At 31.6% G+C, this 25,731-nt stretch overlaps 1 pseudogene; it reads right to left on the bottom strand.

Moving 5' to 3' along the window:
• Positions 1 to 283: 283 nt before the first annotated feature.
• Positions 284 to 5,394, bottom strand: LOC107019439 (annotated as a pseudogene).
• Between the last annotated feature and the right edge of the window lie 20,337 nt (positions 5,395 to 25,731).

The raw sequence follows: 25,731 nt of genomic DNA, 5'->3' as shown, positions 1-25,731 counted from the left end.
ACATACCATGTTCCTCCATCCGACACGGCAACTTGGGACCTTCTCGCATTCAATGATACGTTCTGAGGTGTGTTGATGTCCAATCTGTTTTCCACATTTGCATGTGAAGTACAACTCCATAATCATTTGGAATGGATAAACGAAAATGTGATCATATATCAGATCACCACACCCAAAAAAAGAAAAAATGAATAATCAACAAAAAAAACCCCAACAATTTATACATCAAACACATAGTAACATACTTTTTTGAAGAGTATGAGCGCCAATTGATAAGAGATGATCACGAGATAAATGCAAGAAAGTGGTTTAAGAAGCATTGTCGGTCATCCAAAAACAATATAAGAACACATATGTTACCATAGACACCGTCTGATTTCATGTGCTAATCACGTTAAAATTTGCTCATATCACACATAAACTTAGCGTGTTTTCCTTCGGGATTGCTTTAATTCTTCAAGATCAACATCTAAAAGCAGGGAAGCATACTGTTATTTTAGAGGTGAAAAAAATTATTAAAGGTCCAAAATATAGAAACATTTGACATATTTAAGCAGTAAACATTCACCTTTCAATTTGACTTGTTTTGTAACGTTGATGCCTACAACATCAATATTTGACCCCGACGTAAACACAACAGCAGCAACCTCAGGGTCCCCATATATTGCTCATCAGCAAACTAAGCAAATGAGTAAACAGTTACAAATCGGATAAATGAATACAACAAAGAATGTTTCTTCAGCGTTGCATACTGAATAAGTGAACATGCAAAAAATTGTTGAGCTTGTAGACGTTGACAACAATATGAAATGATGTATAATACACAAGAATGCATTTGTATTTCTTCTAACATAATACCAAAAAGGACCCATATTATACTCAAATTACAAGGATAACTTGTTTTCTACTAAACATTTCTACATGGTGCATGGTAAATATTAAAGACAAATGTTTTTCACAAACATTACAGGACCAGACAACTACATAAACATGCTTCAACATTTTAAGACATTACAACAACAAAAACATGCCAAATGTAATCTCACAAATGGGGCCTGGAAAGGCTGGTGTGCATATAGACCTTACCTTTGTCTTCTTGAAATAGAAAGGTTGTACTGTGATAGACCATTGGCTAAAAAAACGCATATAAACGTAGGTTTGAAAAAGAAATTGTAAAACATTGTAAATATTATAGTATTTATATACCCCATTGGTAAAGAAATACCCACATTTGTTTCTGCGGCAGGATTAACATTTCCTAAAGCAAAGAAGGAATCACTAACTTGAACCGCTCTCGTCACCTTACTTGCAAACATTGAGTCCATCTTGACAGCCTAACCAACAAATAACGATGAAACTTTTGTTATTTCAAGGGAAAATTTGGAAACTTGAAAATCTAAAGTTTTAAGATACGACATACCAAAGCCAAGTTTGTCAAAGGTCCTAATGCAAGTATAGACACTTCACCAGGATATTCAAAAACTTTTTCCACCAAGAATTTAGATGCAGACTTGTCGATGTTTTTAAAATTTGGAGAAGGTAAAAATAAGTTGCCTAATCCAACTGAACCATGAACAAAGTCTGCAACACGTGGTTCCCCTCTCTATTGAAAGAAACAAGATTTAGGTGACAGTGTGTTGAGAAGCTACAAGGGAGAAAGGAAAGTAAGCATAAACTAAACTTTTTTTGTGTAAAAGAAACTATCATTTTTCCTCTGCAATTTATTCTAATATCTATCTACACAGTAGGGAAAACTTTAAAAATTAGCTTCATGTTTCGTATATTCAAGTGATGTTGTAGCAATCACTTTTCTCTTTGGAAAACATAGTATGTGAGATTGCAAAGAGAAAAAATGTTACTATTAGAAGGAATAAACAGTAAAAATAAAAACAAAATTACCTTCAGAGGGTCAGAGCTACCCTCTACATCCAACGGGAACATTCGGATATCCTGCAGCTTCACACTATCATTTTGCAAGTTAAGTTGAAGAAGTAATGATCAAGAATTTGATCCATAAATATCTAAAAGATGGAAATTTTAAACATGATGAAAAGAGAGAAATTTAGATAAATAAAATTAAAATTAAATACATACCAAAAGTAATGCATTTCATGTAGCATCTTTTGTAGTTACGTTGCCAAAGATAGTAGCCAAGCCTGTCATGGACTTAGAGTATTTGCTAAGACTCCGTGAGGAACTTGACAACTTACTCACAAATCTTTCACGATCTTGTAAGCTCAAGTAAGCCTTTAAAACTCGGAACGCTAAGAGAATGCAAAGAAAGACTTAGAAAGAACAAAAGAGAACTTTGGAAGAACGCTTGTATTACTTTGGAAAATTGCTTACAACTTTCTTGTTTGGTTTGCAAATGAGAGACCACATATTTATACTACTTCCTAGGCATCAACAACCACTCGTATGCTTTGTATCTAGTCACGCACGCTGTCTTTGGCTCATCTCCCTCTGCGATGCGCACTTGGTAGTAGCCTTTCCGGAGATCCATCTTGGTGAAGTACTTGGCCTGCCCAAGTCGATCAAATCAGTCTGCAATCAGTGGGATAGGATATTTGTTCATGATTGTGACCTTATTGAGCGCCCAATAGTCTATGCATAAGCGCAACGACTTGTCTTTCTTCTTTTGGAACAGCATTGGCGCGCCATAAGGTGCCTTGGATGGACGGATCTGATCGGCCTTGAGGAGCTCCTTCAACTGCTTCCTTAGCTCCTCTAACTCGGGTGTAGCCATACGGTAAGGTGCATGTGCGTTTGGATTGGCTCCGACCTCCAACTCTATCTTGTGATCTACTTTGAGCCTTGGAGGTAGAGTCTTCGTCAGCTCGTCCGGCATCACGTCCTTGTTCTCTTCAAGGACAGTCTCTATGATTGGTGGCAAGGACTCCACAGTATCATTGTCTTGTCCTGAACTTGCAATGGTATCTAGGAACGTCGGTTCTCCTTTCTTTAGGCCCTTCACAATCTGCATGGCCGATAAGTGGGCGTGTACTTCCTTCATTGGCACCTTGACTAGAGGCACCATGCATGGCCCTTCCCTCTCCATGACCATGAGTCGTTGGAGGTAGGGATCGATCATCGTGTAGTAGCGCTAGAAGAACTCTTGCCTGAGGATGATATCAAATATGTCTAAAGGAGCGACGGTAAAGTTTTTTTACCTTGCCACTTTCCCAACGTGATGCTCACTCCTTGGGCGACCCCGCATACTGGAGTCGGTGGGAGCATTAACTGTCTTGAGGCGGGTGTTTCTTGGCACGTAATTCAGCCTTAACCTTTCTGCCACCGTCTTGGTCATGATATTTGCTTCGGCCCCGGAGTCTACTATGGCACGAGCTGGTCGTCCATTTATGGAGATGTCTACATACTGCATGCTGAAGTCTCTTGGCTTCTCGGTCTGCTTGGCTATCCCACTGCATACTCCTACCATGCCCAGTTGCGTCGTGCCCACATCTTGTCCTTGTTCTTGCATGTCCTTCTCTTTCCGCTCGCGTAGGATGGCACCAAGGTTATTAATTTTGGGGCACCTGGCATAGCCGTGTGATCCTCTGCATATGTAGCATCCATCTCCTTTGTTGGTCTGCGCCCGCTTCTCTGTGTAGTTCTGACGCCCGAACCACTTGTTATCCGGTTAATGGGGGTCGTGCTGCATGGGGTGTGCCTGCTGCTCTTTGCCTCGGCCACGGTCTCCCCCACCTTTGGCATGACTATTTCTTGTATCCTTGCCCTTCGCCTTGTCATGCCGTTAATATTTAAAGTTCGTCAAGGACTCGGCTTGTGTGATGGCTTCGTCTATGGTCTTGACTTAGACGCCGCTCCAACTCCGTCTTGGCCCAATTTTGCAGTTCGTCCATGAAGTGGAACTTCATGTCCTCATCTGTGAGGTTGGGAATTTGAAGCGTTAGAGTTGTGAACTCTTTCACATACGCCCGAATGCTTCCCGTTTTCTTCAATTCCCGGAAATTGCTCTTAACCTCGGACACGACGTTGTTAGGGAAGAAGGCTTTGTTGAATTCTTCGCGGATCGCTCCCACGTGTTGAAGGTTCACGTCCCCTTCCCGGTCTCAACATCTTTGCGCCTCCAACATAGCATAGCCACCTCGGACAAGTACAACACGACACTGTTGATCTTGTTCTCGTTGCTTCTCACCCGACTACACTTGAAGTAATTCTCCAAGTGCCATAGAAAGTTTTCTACCTCTTGAGCGTGTAGGACACCCTTGAATATAGGTGGCTTGGGAGACTCGACCGTGGCCTCCCTATCATGGTCAGGTGATTCAGATCCTCCAACCTCTACGCCTTCCTTGAGAGTTTTCACTTCGTCCTTCAGTGTCTAAATCGTGCTAAGCGCGTCCATTAATCGACACTCCAAGGAATAAATGGCCTCTTTTATCTCGAACTCGGCCCGCTGTCGACCCTCCAACTCCTTACGGATGTTCTCGGTCTCCTCAAGGGTGAAGTTCTCAAGGGTCTTGAACTTGTCGTCTACCACGTTCATGCGCCGGCCTAATATCTCTACGACCTGCCTTGCCACTTCCACCCTTGTGAACCATTCTTCTCCAGTGGTGACGTCTATGGCGTCTTCGCCCAATTCATCGTCACTTGCTTTGACAGTGGAGGGTGGATGAGATGTTAGCATCTCGCTAGGTGTGGGGTCGGACAAACCTCCTCACGACCCTTTTGATGTTTCTTCCCCTTTCGATTCTTCTCTCTACTATCTATACGGACATTGGTGGTGCTAGCGCCGTTTATGTCTCCTACGCTAGCCATTCCCTTACTATCGAACCTTGCTCTGATACCACTTTGTCACGGACTTAGAGTATTTGCTAAGACTCCGTGCGACACTTGAAAACTTACTCACGAATCTTTAACGATCTTGTAAGCTCAAGTAAGCCTTTAAAACTCGGAACGCTAAGAGAATGCAAAGAAAGACTTAGAAAGAACAAAAGAGAACTTTGGAAGAAAGCTTGTATTACTTTGGAAGATTGCTTACAACTTTCTTGGTTGATTTACAAATGAGATGCCACCTATTTATACTACTTCCTAGGGGCTAAAGTGTATGTAAAAATTACTTACAAGTCCCTTTTCTAGAAAAGTCTACACTTTCTAGGATCTTCCAAAGCTTTTGTCTAAGTTATTCTAGAGAATTCTAAGGAATTCTGTAGCCTTATTGATTAATCTAGAAGGTTCTAGAGTTTTGCGCAAACCTCTCCACAACTATAGACCCTTTCGCCTCTATCCGGATGTAAAATTCAACAAGGATGTGGCGGGACATCACACTATGATCTCAACTTCTGGTGTCTGAAATGCCATTAGTATCGTCATATTGTCATCTATTATCAACGAAAACAAAATTAGCTCCAATGTGACAAATGGGAACCACATTGAACATGAAGCTCATCAAGAAACACACATAAACACAACTCAGCTTCCTGAGTACCTATTATGAGAGAGCTACATGTCTTTCTTTTTCATTCACCGACACAATTTATCCCACATATTTGAGACGATAGAAATGAAAGAATTTCTTGATATTTTTTCAAGCATCACTAAGTATTATACGTTCATCTATTTCCTGGTTGATGAGTAACCAAGTATCATACTTTTAAGAGTGGATTAATTTCTACTTGAATGAAACACAACTCTAAAATCGCACTTAAAATTAGGAACAAAACATTTCAATACAAAAAAGATTAAAAAGATTAGTGATAAAATATAGTACTCGTATGATTTAAAGTAATAATTTCATGTTTTACTATGAGTTTTTCATGTGACACACAAAACTATTTACTTCCCACCTTCTCTCCCATTTAGAAATATAATTATACATATATAAATCTATGAAAATAAATTCTCTTTATCAAAGTCCATAAGATAATTAATTAAAAATTCATTTTTGTACAAATTAGCAAAAGTTAAGTTAAAATAATGGTTATTTTTCTCAAATAAAAATTATTTTATTTTATTTTTTAGTTTCTTGATGACGAATTAGGCTATCTCAACATTATCAAATCTGAAAATCAACGATATTATCTAATTGAAACATTTAACTATCATCAAAACAGAGAAATTAAGCAGCATATGATTTTTACTTTAATTAGTGCGTCTTTCACTGCAATAATTAATATGGCTTATATATAGTACGTTCTTAGCTTCCACATTTTTTGCTAATTCAAATTTTGAATATATACATTTATTAAGTAAATTTCTTTCAATATACTACACAGTGAATAATTACTATATAATTATCAAACTCTATAGAATTTGTCTACAATATACATCAGTTAATTCCATATTATCTCTCTTGTAATTTTCCTCTTTTTGTTTTCTTTCCGTATACTATCAATAAAGATGTTTAGGAGCTTGTTCATATTGTTGCTGGAGGTAAAAAATTCTTACTTTAAGGGAAAAATTAAGGTGCTTGGTTAATTAGTAAATTGTCTTTTAGTGAAATTAAAAACTGTTTTTCTGTTTTTGAAAAAAAACTAAAAAATTTCTGCTCCTTAAAAAAAAAAAGATTTTTTTAAAGACCAATATATCCCATCAATATGTACATATTTATTAATATATTCCTTATATATATTTATATTTGTGGTGAATTTTTCATAGTTATTTCATTTTTGGTATGATTATTTTGCTTGATATTTTTAACATTTTCTCTGCAATTTCATCTGATAAAATAGCTGTTGTCCTTGACGGTAACTTCAAATTGACATTTGTTTTGATAACTAATGAAATTTTTTTAAAATAATGGTCAGTTAGGACATTTAATTTTTTGAACAAACATAATAAATAATCCTAATTAGTTATTATTAATTTTAATTTTGTAGAGAGCAAATATACCTAGGAATAAGATGTGTGGATTGGTGACAACTTGTGCAGCAGATTTTCCTTCGCACGTTGTATCTTGTGAATAATTGCTTACAATTTGAACATGCTAACACACTAAAGAGTTGATCCTTGCATTTGCTTACAATTTGAGCATGCTAACACACTAAAGAGTTGATCCTTACTTGCAACACACAATTCAGCCTCAATATTAAATAATTATCCCTTTAAATTCAATAAATCAAATATTATTCACTGCTAAATAAAAAATTTCAAAAAAAATTGAATAACATACTTGTTGTTATTACCGAAGGTTGTGCCTGGATGTTAGCCACAGATATAATCTCATCCTCAAATGGAATCAACATAATAGAGCCTATTGGAGTTGTACTTTTCATCTTATAAGCAAGAAGTTTTGCTTCAATTGTTTTGATCCTATATACAAGTAAAATTATGAAAATCTATTAATGTTAGCTCATTGAAAATACTTGTACCATTTTGAGAATTCTGAAAAGAATTGTAAAGAAGTCTACGGTACATACATTTATATAAATAAATAAGAATACTACTATCTTTATTTTATTATATATGTCTTGTAGAAAGATTATGAAAAAAGAAATAAAATTTGAATTTTGAAACTTTGTGATTGTAAGATTGAAGATGAGTTTTATATCTCAAACTATTCTGGAAGTTTGATGTATTAAATAAAAAAGCAAGTTCTTAACTCAGCAGCCTGTGGATATGGAAGATTGATTTCAATTGTTGCATTGAATTGGCTCGTCAAATCAGTGAATCTATTCGATGTTCCTACGTGCATTAGAATATGTGATTTTAGTTTCATGTCATATATTTCTAAAAAAAAAGGAAAAAAAAGTTTTTGCACTTTTACCTGGGGATGATTTCGCAATTCTCCTAGCAAGAATGATCGGGTAATCATGAAGTTGGTTGAAAAGTTTAATTCCCTGGTGATCAATAAAATCCTCCCAAAGTGTCAGTTTTATTGGTTTTTTCCTGCATATGTTTCGTAGGATGTTTTTAAACATTAAAATAAAGTTATAAAGATATGTGATATTGTTAAAACAATATTATATTATAAATTATAAATATCACATTAGATTATTATCAACAACTAGCAGCATTTTTGTGCTATAAAAGTTAAAATAAGAGATTGACAAACAAAGAAAAAATCTGGTTGAACAACGAAATTGATGAACTTTTTAATCTATCAAAGTACTACAGGTATTCAAAGTGATGGCCAATATATCCTAATAGTTAATCTAATATGAACATTTCGTGATAAAATTAACCAAATTAAGATAAGTATACCTAATAGAAATTTAAACTTATTGAAAATTGAGATTCACATACACACTTAATCTCACTGATTGGTGCTTGTGAAGAGAACGATGAGATGATATTAGATATAAAACCTCAAACATGGTTTTTCTAGTTTTGTAATGAAAAAAAAAAATACAGCATAACAAGAACTGAACATGTACAAGAAACCTCAATAAACTTTGATATTATTAGCTGTTGATGAAAATTCAATATTGATCTTTAAGAAATAAGAGAAAAGCATACTATCAAAGAAAACAAATCAAATATGACAATAAGTATATTCCTTTTTAACATACTATATCCACGATATTGGAAAGTTAATTTAACTAAAATAAAAAGAGTAGGAACAAAGCAGGAAGAAAATAAATGCTTATAAAAACTGAACCTTTACTGCACAACGATTCAAAGGGACAAGGTATTCAATGACATGTTTATTAACAAAACAGAGGGGAAGATGCAGAAATAAAATAGAAATTAAAAAGAACAAAAAGACAATCTTTGCCAAAAAAACAAAGAAGATCACTCCTAAAACTACAGGTAAAATCTCAAAAAGCTGGATAACTCATTTGGAGAAGACGATTACAAAAACAACTTTACTGAAATTTGAAAGATATATAATCACTTTATTAAGTACAAATATACATCAACTACGAAAAAGAAAAAGGAAAAACAGAAGTCTATTAACCAAAAAGAACCTTTCTTTAAAAACAAGTAATAAGATACAGAGTGATATTCTTTTTATATATATACTTACAGCTTGTCTATGACAATGAACTCTGAAGTCGTTTTCCAGTTGTTGTTTTTGTTGAAGGGTTGCCATTAATGACAATGGCAAGTAAATCTTCTTTATTATAATAACAATTAAATTCTATGTGAATAATAGTAACAAACTAACAATAATTTAAATAAATTTATAAATACCGAGTTCAAATTCTTTCGGTTGATACTCAAAAGAGTCAAATTTGGTAAGAGCTAGTCGTGTTGGTGGTGGTAATGGATCCTCTGGAGGTTTGATCTCTTCAATCGGTTCAACAATGGTGTTTTTGTCGAGTGTCCAAATGAATTTTTTAAGTGGATTTTTGTATCCGAGAGGTGGGACTTTCACATATGCAACAGACACCAAGTAAGTCTTCAAAGGAGCAAATTCTTTTTCAAAATATGTTATATCTGTACTGAAAATAGTGGCCTGAACTTGATTCTCCTGTAAAAGAATTTGTAAGAAGTTTGATTAGTTGTGTAGAATTCTAAAGTTATCTTATTATTATTTTTTATATTATTAAAGTAAAAATATAAAATGATGATTATTTAGTTATCTCGATTGAAGTCAGGCTTTTAAAATCAGTAATATATTTTATTACAAATAATTAACTTTTCATCTTGCAGAATTAAGACATGGTATTTGTAGTTTTATCTTTGTTGTCCCTTGGTCGACTTTTATCAACAACTTGTACTTTACAGGTCCAATCTTTAGTATTTGGAGTGATCATATTGATGGTATATCTTTCCGCCATGTTGCAATATCTGCAATTAAAATACATTATAAGAGGATAAACTAAAGGCAAATGATAATTAAAACAATATTTATAATAATATAAATAAATTTAAAATATATGTCGAGTGTATGAAAGCTGTATATGAGATTTACCATTGCGAATTATAATTATAACACAAAGATCAAGAAAAGGCCTTTTAAATGATTTCATTATAGACAACATTATATGTTGAATGATCGTCATTTTCGTCAATTATAGGTGGTCTAATGATAATTTGACATTGTCGGAACTTGTATCTCTTGATAAAGCAACATACAATTGACCATGAAAGAAGACAGGTTCGCGTAAATATATACCAACGAAATCTAATGTTTGTCCTTGAGCTTTATTTATAGCCATGGAAAAACATAACCGTACAGGAAACTGTGTTCTTTTAAAAGGAAGTGGCAATTTTTCATCTTCTGAAGTCATGACTGGTATTCGTTGATTAAATACATGAGTATTTTAAAATCACTGCTAGATATTGTTGCACTAATTACATGAGGTTTTAAATCATTACATATTAAGCGTGTCCCATTGCATAAACCTTCACAGGGATTTAGATTTCTTAGTAACATAATCGGACAATTCTTCTTTAAAGTTAATTTGTAAGGAGGTAAACCAGTAAGATTTAAAGTGTGTAAGAAATCTTCGTATTCACTTTGATCTTTTGGATCAATGTTTCATCAACAAAATCATAAAGATTTAAAGTGTGTAAGAAATCTTCGTATTCACTTTGATCTATAGCAATCTATACTTTTTCAACGTTTGAAAATTGAGAGATCAACATGTCATTTATTTCATCAACAAAATCATTTTTAGTTGTTAGAATAGCACGAGAAGTAACAAACGAAGTTTTTGTACATTTGTATAAATCGGGATAAGTATTTTTAAAGATGAGATTTGGAGATTCTTATTCAAAAGTAAAAGGAATAATGAGTGAGGAATTTCAATTTTGCCATGGTCATTTGTTTTTTCTTTTCCATTACCAATTCTCATTTAATATTCACAAAATTCAGGATCTTTAGTTGCATGCATATTCTTCGATAATTGTAGTTTTTCAAGTTGATTCCATATTTCAGAACACAATAAACTTTCACAAATAAAATCTTCTTTTTTTCCACTACGAACAACATGAAGAATTTGTCGAAAATAACCACTAAAAACCACTATTTTACAACCAAATATCGTATTTGTTTCCATTAGATCTCTTAATAGAGATTCAAATGCTTCAATCATTTTCTTTTTTGCCATTGAAATTTCATCCCACGCAATTAATCGTGCATCTTGTATTAAAGATGCTAGTGAACTTTGTTTACTAATATTGCAAGTAAAATTTTCATCAACATTAATAGGAATTTTAATCGAGAATGAGCAGTTCGACCTCCATGAAGAAGTAAAGCTGAAACTCCTGAACTTGCAGTTGCTAAAGCTATCAATTCCTTATGTCTTACTGTAGCTAATAAAGCACGATATAAAAAAACTTTTACCAGTTTCACCGGGGCCATCAATAAAAAATGCCCCAAATTTGTTTGACAATACTCAATCAAGAATAATATTGTAAGCTTTTCTTTGTTCAGAGTTCAATTTATTTTTTAATAATAAATCTTCCTCACTAACGATGATATTTCTTTCATAATGAACTTCTTTAGCTTCTCTTGCTATTATGAAGGTATGATATATTCTGAAATTAGTTCAAATTCATTAATTTCACGACCCATTGAATGAAGAATATCATAAATATAATTTAATACTTTATAACATCTTTCTCTTACATTTATGTTTGAGCTTTTTTTAACATCTTCTGACATAGGGCTTTCAAATCTCTCCCATAATTCTTTAGGATTTGTTGGATAACAATAAATCAATAACATAGCAAATAATTGTCTTAAACTTGATGACATTTGATAACTTGCAGCTTCAGACATGCATTCTACCAAATTATTATCACAAAGTAATAGTTCTCGTTTTTCTGCAGCTTCTCTAAATGAATTATATTGTACTCCATTTACACTTCGTATAGATATTCATATGATTTTGGCCCTCTTACGTTCATTAAGAGAAGTCTAAGATAGTATCTTTCTCCTTCGGTTGGATGATATGTCACTACACGTCCAATAACATGACCTCATTTACGATGTGTCCACATTTTATCTGTTGTTGACCATACAAAATGTTCTGGAAATTCACGATATAATAAATTTAGGTCCATAGCTTCTTTGTTTGATTTATTCATTAAATATAATTCAGTTAACATTATTTTTCCTATAATGGGATTGTTCGTAAGTTCACTAATGTTATCAGTATTTTTGAAGGAAACAAGTTGTTGTCCATGAAGATGTAGTTGTAGGTGATATACACTTGGATTCATTTCTCTAATAGGAAAAGTGAATATTCTCCATGCAGCTTCAGGTGGTGGTACCCACCTAGCAGATTGATATTCTTTTATTTCATCTATCTCTAGGTTTACATCATTAGTCTGTACATGAAATGCTATTTTATCATGCCCTTTGCAAATATTTATAAATGTACTTAACAACTTTAATATCCGCATAAATCTCTATATTTATATGACAGTTGACTTTACAAAGTAAATATGGATTGTAAGAAACAACCCACGAGTTATCAAGAAAGTGTCCTCTAATTTTCACACTTTTGCCTGTATTTCGTCTTCTATAAATTGGATATGAATTTTTTGCTATGGTTGTTTGTTCTACAAACTCTTTAGGATAATTATTTTTACAACATCCTTTTTTTCGTGCAAGAATTTGTTGGGTTCAAATTACCACAAGGATCATGTATCATATGTTGTGTAACAAGTGAATATAAATAGGGATATATATTTTCATCTGGTATTTCAGCACATACAAATCGATCATATGTTTCAGGAGTTAGTAATTTGTAATTCTCATTTAGTATGATAAGAAAATGAGCATGGGGAAGTTCGCGTTTCTGAAATTCTATTGTATACATAAATTGCGACAACTTTACCAAATATATGCCTTTTAATTATATCATCTTTCAATTCTTCTATTTTTGTTCTAAACACTCTACTAACCAGATCAGGCCTATTTTGTACCTCATTGATTGTTATATGTTTTTCTGCTATTTCAGGCCAAGAAGGATTACATGTCATAGTAAAAAATATATCAGGTTTTCTAAAACGTTGCACTAATGCAATAGCATCATATACCATCTACGCATATCTCTTGGACGTCCAGTAAAGCTAGGTGGAAGTATATGTTGTTTTCCTATATGTGAAGCATCTCTTTTCCCCTTACGTAAAAAATCCAAAATTCCGTCTAATACATCAGTCCTAACTAAAGCTTGATTAAAAGAAGCAAAGTCTAATTGTTGGCTTTCAATTTTTATCCATTCATCTACTATATATTGTTGAAATAATTTTCCTGCATGTAAGACTATATTTTCATCATCTCTTATTTGAAGTTTGTAACAATAATATTCACGACAAGAATCCTTGGTCCGGCATGTAGAGAATTTCACCCCGTACCTTGGTCCGGCTACGTGTGTATAAACTACTAACCCTTACCTTTACTTCATATTATGTATCATAATCGATGTATGGCTTAGTTATTACTTCGCACCAATCGAGACTAGCCTATTAGATAGTATCTCACTAAATCTATGTTGATAATTCTTTTCTTATTAACTACATCCTTGGTCCGGCAAGTAGCAACAAGGCGAGTTCTAACGCGTGCACTCGTTAAAAAGACTTCTAAGCTAAAGAATCATCAATACATGCAATAAACCTATTTGAGAATTGTTATTAAGCTAGGTCTACATTGTTAATCACTCATGGTTCCCACAACCCTAGTTGTGGAATTAGTTACCCATGCATATAGGAATACAATTCATAGTTGTTAAACAATAAAACATGAACGTACTTTGACAATTCAAAAAAGATCCAGAAATTCAACTTGAAATAACAAGATATCACTTGAAAACCAAATCCGGAAATTGAATTAATGCTAAAGTTACAAATCCAATCTCCAAACACAAACTAAGAACAATAGTAATAGAATTCAACCCCAAAACGAGGTTTTCACACCCTATTTATAAAAACATAGTCCTAAATTAAAAGAAATTAAAATAAGGAAAGTCTTCCAGAAAACGCGACTATAATCGACGACCCTGACAGACGGTCCGTCGATGAAATGACGGACTGTTGACTGCCTCCGTCAGTCCAGACTTAGCATCTTTTTTATCCTTCAGGTGGCATCCTCTCGGAATCAATCGAAGTACCAACAACATGATCCGTCGATGTCTTCCGTCATTCCATACTTATATTTTCTTCAACTTCGGTATTAGGACTATCTCTGACCTTATCGACGATTCAACAAGATGGTTCACCGATCAATTGACGGGTCGTCGATCCTTCCGTAGCCCCATACTTGGTCAGAGTTCTGTGAGTTTCTCCAGATTCCTGAACTATCAGTCGACGGTCACCATCTACGGTCCGTCGATGGAACGACGGACCATCGATGGCCTTCGTGAGTCACCTCTGCACTAAATTTCAATTGCCTTCTGCGTTTTGGGTTTTGAAATCTTTACTGCTAAATAAAGATAAAAACATGTTAAAACTACTACAAAAAAACCTCTAGACACACACAAACCTTAAGAAAAAAGCATTAAAAATACCACGAAACCACGGGACATCATTGCACAACAAAGGAATATATTCTAGAGGAATGAAAAATTTGAGATTTTTGTAATTGAGACAACTTCTCGGATATGATGTAATTAGCCACCGAAGATATGAAATTTCTGTACTTTATACTATTTTTTTTCTTTAGTAAACAACTTGAATATATTACTTTAATTTATTTCAAATAGTCACACAACATAAATGTGTCATTAACAATCTAAATTGAGAAAGTTTAATTCTAAAAAATTCTTTGCAGCAAGAAAATAAAGAATTGCGTTAGATTATGAGTTAAAAAATTTCATGTTCAAGGAATATATAAAATGTTGATATCTTTGAAAAAATCATCGGTCTTTATATATATTCGCAAGTGGTATCTATTTTTCACAATGTTATTATCTTCATTTTGTGATATTTGCACCATAAATTTTGCATTTGATAAAATATTAATTATTGATCAATCAATTCGTAAATATTATTTTCAAGTCTTCCGAATCTCTATTTCTTCAACTTAAGTATAATGTGTTTGTATTTGACTTTGTCGATAAATTTTGTGATACATTTTATTATTGTCTTCCATAAATAGAAATACATTAAAAAAATTGATTTCTAACTTTTTTTTGAAAATCATCACGAGAATAAATTAAAATTATGAGTCTCAATATATTAACAATTTTCATAAACAATATGAAGATAGAGTCTGTTGATCCACCAATAGGTTAATTCTGAATACATTTAAGATTTGTTTTATAGGTGTTTAACAAACAAAAATAGTGACCTACTTTTAAAATATATTTTTTAAATATTGAAACTTAATTTTTTTTATTTTTTAATTCACTTTCATATATATTATTAATTTATCATCACACTTATTTCTTTTTCAGGTATATTAATCAGAGCCAAAATAAAAGTGACAATAATTAATTTTTAATAAATAATTAATTTTGATATTAAAGTAGACATTTTTAGTAAGTATAATGAATATAAAAACATGAAGAATTAAATTAAAATAATAATAAAATAGAGTAATGAATAGATACACAATAATAACTCATAAAAAAGTGAAGTAATAACAAAATGAGTTAAAAGTAATAATTAATAACATTAATTAAAGATGTTTCTAGAACTATTTAGTTTTCTTGTTATCAATCTTGTTAGATTTTTGTTAGCGTGAAGTACATTTTTATCTTCAATCATCATTCACTCATATATAGAAAGATATTTCTAGAATTATTTGTTTTTCTTGCTATCTCTTTAATATATTTTTGTTAGAATAAAATTATACATTTATTCTTGATTGACTTAAATGCAAATATATCATCCTAGTCATTTTTATTTGTAAAGTTACTTTTAACATTTTTTCTTTAATTTTAATCTGATATATATTACTAATTTTTATCCCACATATTTCTTTTCAAGTATATTAATTAGAGACAAAATAAAGGTGATCTATTCGTAATATATTTATATATTTAAAGTAGGTATTTTTGATAAGTATACTGAATATAAAAAATTATTAAGAATTAAATCAAAGTAACTAAAATAGAGTAATAAATATACATCAGAATAATTCACAAAAGAAAAGAAACTGAAGTAATAACAAAATAATGTATAGTAATCACAATAATTAAAAATGATTCTAGAAATAATTAATTTTCTTGTTATCATTCTTGGTAGATTTTTGTTAGCGTGAAAGAACTTTTTTACCCTTGATCATTATTCACTTCATATATAGAAAGATGTTTCTAGAATTATTCACTATCTTTCTTAATAGATTTTTGTTAGAATGATATTACATTTTTATCCTTGATCGTCCTACCACTTCACTCTTCTATTAAAAGTACGCATTTTTTATAAGTATACTGAATATAAAAAATATTAAGAATTAAATCAAAGTAAGTAAAATAGAGTAATAAATATATATCACAATAATTCACAAAATAAAAGAAAATGAAGTAATAACAAAATAATTTATAGTAATAACAATAACTAAAGATGATTCTAGAAATAATTAATTTTCTTGTTATCATTCTTGGTAGGTTTTTGTTAGCGTGAAATAACTTTTTTACCCTTGATCATTATTCACTTCATATATTGAAAGATGTTTCTAAAATTATTTTCTATCTTTCTTAATAGATTTTTGTTAGAATGATACTACATTTTTACCCTTGGTCGTCCTACCACTTCACTCTTCTATATACTAGAATATATATATATATATATATNGTTTTTCAAATATCAAACCAAACCATTTGTGCCGGATTTTTGAATTTATAAACCAAACAAAACCAATAAAACTCAAGTTTTTTTCGGGTTTTTCGGATTTTCGGGTTTTTCGATAAAGTATTCATACAAACATATAATTTACCTGTACTTCAAATATTTCTTTAGTGCTACCAAAATTCAACTATGTAAGTTATTTCTCAAGAAAATAACAAAAAATATGATATGATTAATGACACTAAAATATATATATCCAACAAAAAGATAATAATAAAATCATGTAAAATAAATATTGCAATTAATAAGTCATAATGATATTGATCATAATTTAGAGTACTAAATCAAGCTAAAATAAGTTTAGTATGTATTAATTACATGACTAAATATTAAAAGAAAGTAAAATTAGATCATGTATTTTAATTGTCTAAATCTATGTAAAACTAAAAATAAATAAATATTCAATATTGTTGTCATTCTTAGTGTTGAATTGATTTTCTTTTTGCATTAGTATTAATTTGATTTTTATTTAAACTTTATTATAATTAACAACATGTATGAACTATAATCTTTATTATATCATTAAGAATTCTAACTTCCAAAATGAAATAAATATATTAATATATAAAAACTATGAAAAAGTATTAGATATGTTTAAAAACTATATGAACGTAAGTATTTTTACGTATAAAATAAAATTTTAAATTATAAATATAATGTTGGGTTGGTTTGGTCTCGAGTTGGTTTTTTTTAGTTGAAGCCAAACAAACCTAAATATAGTCGGGTTTTTTTCAAACACCAAACCAAGTCAAACCAAACCACTAGTCGAATTTTTTTTTAATTTGACTCGATTTGCGGTTTGGTTCGGCTTCGGTTTAGTTTTGTACACCCATACCAACAGTACTTAAACTCAAACTAAACTAAAAAAGTTATTGGACCAGATATTAAAGGGTTATTTGATTTTTTTTTTTGGGAATACCCAATCTTTTAATATTTTAGTTTTTAACTGTTTTTTGGGTATTTTTTGGTCTAATGGAAGTGCTTAAAAACACTTTTTTCATCACACAAACACTTCAAAAGTTAAAAAAAGAGCTTAAAAGCGAAAAGTCACTTGAAATAAATCAATTCAACCACCTATTTAATTTGTGTATTGATAATCTCTTATTTGATACAATTTTCAACTTATTGTATTATCTTATGCATAATAAACCTATCTATCTGTCATTTAGGAGTATAACTAGTCAGAAGAAATCAACTACAATGAGACGTTTGCTCCTGTGGCAAGACTTGAAGCCATTCGAATGCTAATTGCCTCTGTTGCATTCAAGGAATTTACTCTCTATCAAATAGACGTAAAGAGTGCATTCCTGAACGGATATCTAAGGAGGAGGTATATGTCAAGCAGTCGCCTTGGTTTGAAAGTTCAGAGTTCCCTAAGCATGTCTCTAAACTGAAGAAATCTTTATATGGATGGAAAAAAGTTCCATGAGCTTGGTATGAAAGTCTATCGAAGTTTTTTGTTAAAACATTAATATACAAGAGCTAAAATTGACAATATACTCTTTTACAAAACAAATGGAAAGAATTTGTTAATTGTGCATGTATATGTCGATGGCATCATCTTTGGCTCAACAAATGCATTAATGACTCAAGAATTCACAATGCTCATGAATGGAGATTTAGAACAAAATTTTGAAAAACTTGGTAAGACACAACAAAGTTTAAGAAAATTTTCACAACTAGAAAATTAAAACTACTAGAGAAATTAGAATCTGAAACAGATTAGAAAAAAATATACGAAATACTTTTTTTCAAGAAGAATTGTTGTCAATATGTGTTTAAAGTATCTTACTGATTCAAACAAACTTTGCAGAAACACGAATACAAATGTCTAATCATAAGAATAGAAATTGATCACAAATCTAAAATTTGTAACACATACAAAAATCTGGAAAATCATAAAGAAGATCAAGCCCACTGAATGCACAGTGTCTCCTTAAGGAAATTATTCCTCTCTAGTATCCGAGGTGTGATTTGGAATATGTCCTGCTAGGATAGAATGATCTCAATCACCTGTGTATTGATACCCAAAATGCTGGTGTCAGCAAGCCACTCAATGGTAGTAAAGTACACTTAGAATACTAAATTTAGTAGTAGTAGAAGAAGTCCAGAAATTGGTTCAGCTAAAATAAGGGGAAATGCCTTTAATTTATATAAACAAAAGGTAGTATGAAAAGGTTCTAATTGTTGCTTACTGGAAAGGTCATTAACCTTTGGAAAAGTCACAATCATTAGGAAAGATCACAACCTTTCATAAAAGTCAGAACTTTTCATAAAAGTCGCAAGTTTTCATAAAAGTTGCAACCTTTCATAAAAGTCGCAACTCTTCATAAAAGTTGCAACTCTTCATTTTCCATTGACACCTTTTAAAATCCAACAATCCCCTGCATGAATGGGGAATGACTCCAAGACAAAGAAACGGACAAGTATGTGTACTTTACAAGTAAGAATTAATTGAATCTGGATAAGTAGATTTCGCCTTGGACTTTCCACAGTGAACATATATCGGATTTACTCGATCAATCGGTAGATGCAATATCTTTGAACCATCGAGCTTTGGTGTATATCTAGACAATCATATGTCACACAACTAACCGTTACCTTTTATGGTTCTTACAGCTATGTTAATTTCAGCCATGAACACCTCCTAGTTTCATGAGTGTATAGAGAATAGGCTTTTGACTATAATTCTCTTTGAAATGGCTCACACTTCACACTCACATATGTGATTTCTAACATTGATATCACATAGATATACTATTTGGTCAAATTTACCAAACTTAGCAAATAATTAAAAATATTAAGCTTTATTAACTAATTAACAAGACTTAATGTTGTATCCTTGTTCCTGAGCATTGCCTTCATCATGAGACTGGATTGAGTTTATTGACAATGTCGAACCGTCAGTCACAACTTTGTTTTTCTCCTTGAATCTATCTCTTGAGATCTCTAATCTGCTAAATAGAGTTACCGCAATGATTACTTGTCCTAAGCCGTAAACCCATTCCCTTACATGATCTTTAAATTTTCTCTCTAGTTAGGCCTTTTGTAAGTGGATCTGACACATTATCATTTGACTTTACATAGTCAATTCTGATAATTCCACTAGAGAGTAGTTTTCTAACGGTATCATGTCTATATCCTATATGACGAGACTTTCCATTATACATCATGTTCCATGCTCTACATACTGCATCTAGACTATCAATATGTATGCATACTAATGCAATGGTTTGCCCCAAAAAAAGAATATCTATCAAAAATTTCCGGAGTTTTTCAACTTATTCACGAACCTTATCCAAAGGACCTAGCTCAAAGATCATTTTAAAGCAAGCGATACATCTCTTTTTGGATATTTCAAAGAGATTGTTTCTCTACCAAGAGTAAATACATATCTACTCGTGGATTTTACTTCGTTTGTCCGGTGATCCAATTTGCATCGTTATATCCTTTCAATATTACTCCAAAACTCTTTTCACTGTCATCTAATGAGTTCGACTGGGATCACTCGTGAACTGACTTAATTCATTAATAAAAAATGTTATATCTGATCGCACACACTTCATGATATAAATCATACTTTTCATTACTCTAGCACAATCCAATTGTGAGTTACTTTCGCTTTCAATCTTTTAAAATGCAAATCTCACATTTATTGGGGACTTGAAAATATTGAAATTCAAATATTTGAACTAGTCAAGTACCTTTTTAATGAAATTAAAAAACCTTGAAAATGCTAAACATTATAGAGTTCTAAGGATTCTTATACCAAAGATCGCATCAACAACTCCAAGATTTTTCATTCTAAACTTGCTTTCTGGCATACGTTTAGTAGCATTTATGTCATTAATGTCTCTATTGATGATCAACATATCACCAATACACAAACAAACAATGACCTTGTGATTTAAATAGGAACACATTTATCACTTTCATCATTCTTAAATCCCTTTGCCAACATGGTTTGGTTAAATTTCTTATGTCATTGTCTGACTGCTTGTTTTAGTCCATAATGTGCAAGTTCGCACACTTTCTTTTATTTACGAGGAACCACAAAATTTTTGGGTTGTTCCATGTAAATTTCTTCCTCCAATTTTCCATTTAAGAGAGTTATTTTCACATTCATTTGATGAATTTGGAAGTCATATACCACACCTAACACAATTAACATCCAAATGAATGTAATTCTAGTTACTGACGAGTATGTGTCGAAAAACTTAAGACCTTGTTTTTGTCTAAAACCTTTGACAAAAAGTATTGCTTTACATTTGTAAACAGTCCCATTGATTTTCATTTTCCTTTTGAGGAGTCACTTTGACCCAAAGGTTTATTTCCAAGAGGAAGATCAACAAACTTCAAATAAGATTGAACCAATCTCATTATTGACATCACTTGTCCAAAAGGATGAGTCTATAGAAGACAAAAGAAATTTTACAAAATCATATTCAAAGTAAGTAGATATCCTTTGACATTTACTACACCTCTGAATCTCTTTATTAAGTACATTCTCCTCTTGTTCTTCCCAAGGTCGTTTACACCTTTCACTAGACTATTCAAGTCTGGGTTTACAGTCCATAGTCTTAGGTCCTATTTTAATCATTTTAGGAATAGAAACTTGGACTTTGGATAGACACCCTCACACTTTAAAATATTTCCTTTCTTTTCATTTCATATGAAATATATTGTGTCCTAAACAAACAAAATTGTTTTCTTTCTAAAAAAACAACTTTTTGTCGTTCCCTTATCCAGTAATGATTGTTCATCCACACAAGTTTTGTGGTAAATCCTAACTTATAAATAATGCATCCATCATTTCTTTCAACGTTGGATTTTTCATTAGATTGAGGTGAATAAGGAAGCAGTTTGATGAATAATTCAACTTTCCAAACATATTTCTACACAAAGAGAATTACACTCTCCATTCTTAGTACTTCTTATTTTTTTACCAACTGATTTTCAAATTTGATATTATGTTTTCTAGACTTTCTATTGTTTCATCCCATACCATTCAGCAAATAGGCATAGTCATTTCTAATGCAATTGTGAATGAAAGTTATAAGATACTTTTTTCCATGACTTCATATCAAAAATGTTAGTGTAATTCAACTCTAAGGTCTTAGTATTCCTTTTAACAAACTTATAATAATGCTCAGCATACTTAGATTCCACACAAACATGACATTTTTATTTATTGCACTCAAAGTTAGACAAACTTCAAGTTTATCAGTTTTCTTTACAAGGTTTTGTAATTGACATGCCCCAAGCGTTCATGTCACAAACTTTGGCTCAAGCAAGTAAGAACAAATCAAAATATTGAGTTCGAAAAGCTCTTCGTGAGGTAGCTTTTTTCTCAATAATATATTGTTCCTATTTCTTTCAATTTTGTGTGGTACAAACATTGTATAGAGTCATACCTTGTAAAATGTCCTTTTCAAAAGGACCTTTCCATAACTTTCAGTTTGATTGTTATGGAACTACCCATGAACAAAGTTTCATCGAGTCTAATAAAGGCAATATAGTCCAAATGTTTCCTTTATAAAACATAACAAATGACTATTCACCAATATTCATGTCTATGCAAATACTTTTATTATAACAAACATATCTTTTCATGAAAAATCACAATATTTTAAGTGATACTTTTTTCATAAAAGAACACTATTATTTTGAATAAGTATGTATACAATTTGATAGTTTCATACTAGTCACACCATATACTAGTAATACATACTCTCAATAACCAAAATACGGAATATACTCCAAGAATTTTGTGTCTAACATAATGCAAAACTGTCACTCAATTTCATATCTTTTGCTCCAAAATTAAATTAGACACCAAGTCTAATTTTATCTTTATCATAAGCAAAGAACCCCCACATTTTAAATGTGATCTCAAAAATTTTTCAAATATTTAACAATATTTTTTCCACATATTTTTCTAGACTATCAAAATGTCATTGGCAGTATGAAACCTCTATTGAAAAATATTATTCTACGAAAGAATTATAGAGTTCCAATTCTCTTTTACAATCTTTACATAGTGTCAAAGTTCATTCCATAGTGGCACAAACTCACAAACTCTAAGTCACTGATCTTTTTCCTCTATAACAAATAGACATACCACTTAGTATTTAGATTGTTTCTATATAAAAGTGAAGTTTATAGAAAATGAAAAGTACAACCCAGACTTAGTAGGTGAAGTTTAATCTTCTTCAAATCAAATGCATAGTCCAATTTATTCAAAGTAGAAAACTATAAAAGTTTTTAGTTCAGATTAATCAGACATAGTCAAATTCTTAAGGAGTACAGAACTACAAAAAAAAAATTCTCCTAACAGAATAAAACATATTCTTAGATTATCACATAAAAATGTTTTTCTTTTCAAATTGTCTTCCAAAACTATAACATATTATCAAACAAAAATATGCATATCTCATTCTAAAAATTAGTGACTTTTAAAGGCAATACTATTTACCAACGAAAATTCATTCAAAAAACATACAACTTGCATAACTTTTTCCAAAGACACACATGAATTGTTAAGCGTTAGAAACTATTTTCCTCCTTAAATAAATAATGAGATGGTTACCTGATGTAATCTTTAATCGGAATACCACCAATAATTTTGGTACATTCTCACTTCAAGCTTGCTAAACAAAGCAATGAATCATGCAGAAGTGATGCATTTATCATCTACTTCTATGATCAGATTCTCTCTATTAGTAGAATACAAGAAATACCAACGGTGTAATAATTTTCTTAAGATTGTTGTTCAACTTGTATTCCTAAGATACTTAGAAGAAAACTTAGAAGAACTTGGTATGACAGAACAAAGTTTAAGAACATTTTCACAACTAGAAAATTAAAACTAGTAGAGAATCTAGAATCAAAAACATATTAGAAAAAAATATATGATTTATTTTTTCTCAAGAAGAATTGTTGTCAATCTTTGTTTAAAGAATCTTACTGATTCCAAAAAACATTGCAGAAACACGAAGTTGCCAATGTTTAATGAACCAATGAACAACAGAAATTAATTCACAAATCTAAAATTTGTAACACATACAGAAATCTGGAAAAACAGAAAGAAGATCAAGCTCACTGAATGCACAGTGTCCCCTTAAGGAAATTATTCCCCTCTAGTGTCCGAGGTTTGATTGGAATATGTCCTCCCATGATAGAATGATCTCAATCACAGTGTATTGATACCCAAAATGCTGGTGTCGGTGAGTCACTCAACACCAACAAAGTACATTTAGAATACTAGATTTAGTAGTAATAGAAGAAGTCTAGAAATTGGTAAAAGGAGAGGAAATCCCTCAATTTATAGAAAACAAAGGGTGGTGTGAAAAGAATCTTGTTGTGCCTTATTGGAAAGGTCACAAACTTTTAAAAAAGACACAATCTTAGAAAGATAACAACCTTTCATAAAAGTCGCAACACTTCATAAAAGTTACAAGTCTTCATTTTCCATTCACACTTTTTAAAACCCAATAGAACTATCTTCTTTTCTAAGTTTACAAATTAAACAAACTTCCACATGAAATTTGATTCATCAACAGAAGTATGTGAAAGAGTTTCTCAAGTAATTCAAAATGGATGGTCTAAGGAAATTGATACTCCAATTTTCATTGTCACTAAGTTGACTTGGATGGAACAAGTGCATCTGTCGAGCAAAACTTGTATAGAGGAATGATTGGGTCTCTCTTGTGTCTAACTGCAAGTAGACAAAATATTATTTTTAGTGTAGGTCTCTGTGTTAGGTTCCAAGCTAATCCTAAATAATCTCATTTAAATTTGTTAAAATAATTTCCATGTATCACAAAGAAACCACTGCCTGGGTACTCAAGTACTCAAAAATAAGCAACTTCAATCCTGTGGGATATGTAAATGTTGATTATACTAGATATTTGTTTGACAGAAAAAGCACCACAGATATGACACACCTTCTTGAAAAATGTTCAATTTTCTGGTACTAAGAAACAAAACTTTGTTGTCTTGTCAACTACTGAAGTTGTGTATGTTGTTGATTGGATCGTGTTGTGCACAGGTACTTCGGATAAAACAACAGTTGTTTGATTTTAGTATGGATGTAGGGTGTGTTTCTATCTTGTGTGATAATACTAGTGTCATTAATATTGCAAAATATCATGTGCAACATAAAAGGACCAAACATATTGATTTTAAACATCACTTTCTTAGAGATAATGTTGAAAAAGCTGTTATTTCAATAATGTTTTGCTCTTCTAAAGAACAAATCGTTGATATTTTTACCAAGGCACTAAGTAGAGAATATTTTAAAAAAAATAGGTTAGATTAAGATTGGCTAGAAAATATTTTTCTCTTTTAGTTATTCTAGTTAAGATGTTACACTCGTCAAATCTTGCACAAGAAAAATGTGTATCTCAATTCCAGACATTTAACTTTGTTTATCCATATTATTTATTAGATTGTGTAGGATACTGCTCAAAAAGGGATAAGATGATCAAAATTCAATAACTATCAGGTATGATCGACAAATTATAAGTTATTCAATGAGTAAGGTGAATCAACTAAGCATATTTGTTTCGTTAAATCAACATAGCCTTTTCCCAGCTCTTAAACCATCAAACACACAAAGTCTACCATTTTTTTTTCTTTTTTCAAAAAATCTGTCATAATCACATCAAAGGGTAATTTCCACCATCATTACACTCTTTCTCTTCGATTGTTTCATCTCTCACTCCCACTTCTCTCAAAAACAGCAAAAATAACTCCACTCTTCTGAATTTCTCCTAAATTTTTTCTTCCTTCCTTGTCCAAACAATATACTTATCTTCATGGATTCATCTTTTTCAACCAATCCTGATCAAAATTAGCCTGCTTTCGACTCGCGTGAAATGATATTACACGAAACTACAAAAATCACTCTTAATATACCACCCATCATATGTCACGACACAAAACGAGCTGCGAGTGGCACCCACACTTATCCTACTATGTGAGCGAACCAACAAATCTAAACCCCAACATAATGCGGAAGACTCAAAATCTTATTAATAAAACCAATAAATAAACATTCTAAAATTTATCAACTATTAT

The sequence above is a fragment of the Solanum pennellii genome, chromosome 5 (assembly GCF_001406875.1).
Source record: "Solanum pennellii chromosome 5, SPENNV200".
Classification (NCBI taxonomy): Eukaryota; Viridiplantae; Streptophyta; class Magnoliopsida; order Solanales; family Solanaceae; genus Solanum; species Solanum pennellii.
This window is presented reverse-complemented; position numbering and strand designations above follow the sequence as displayed.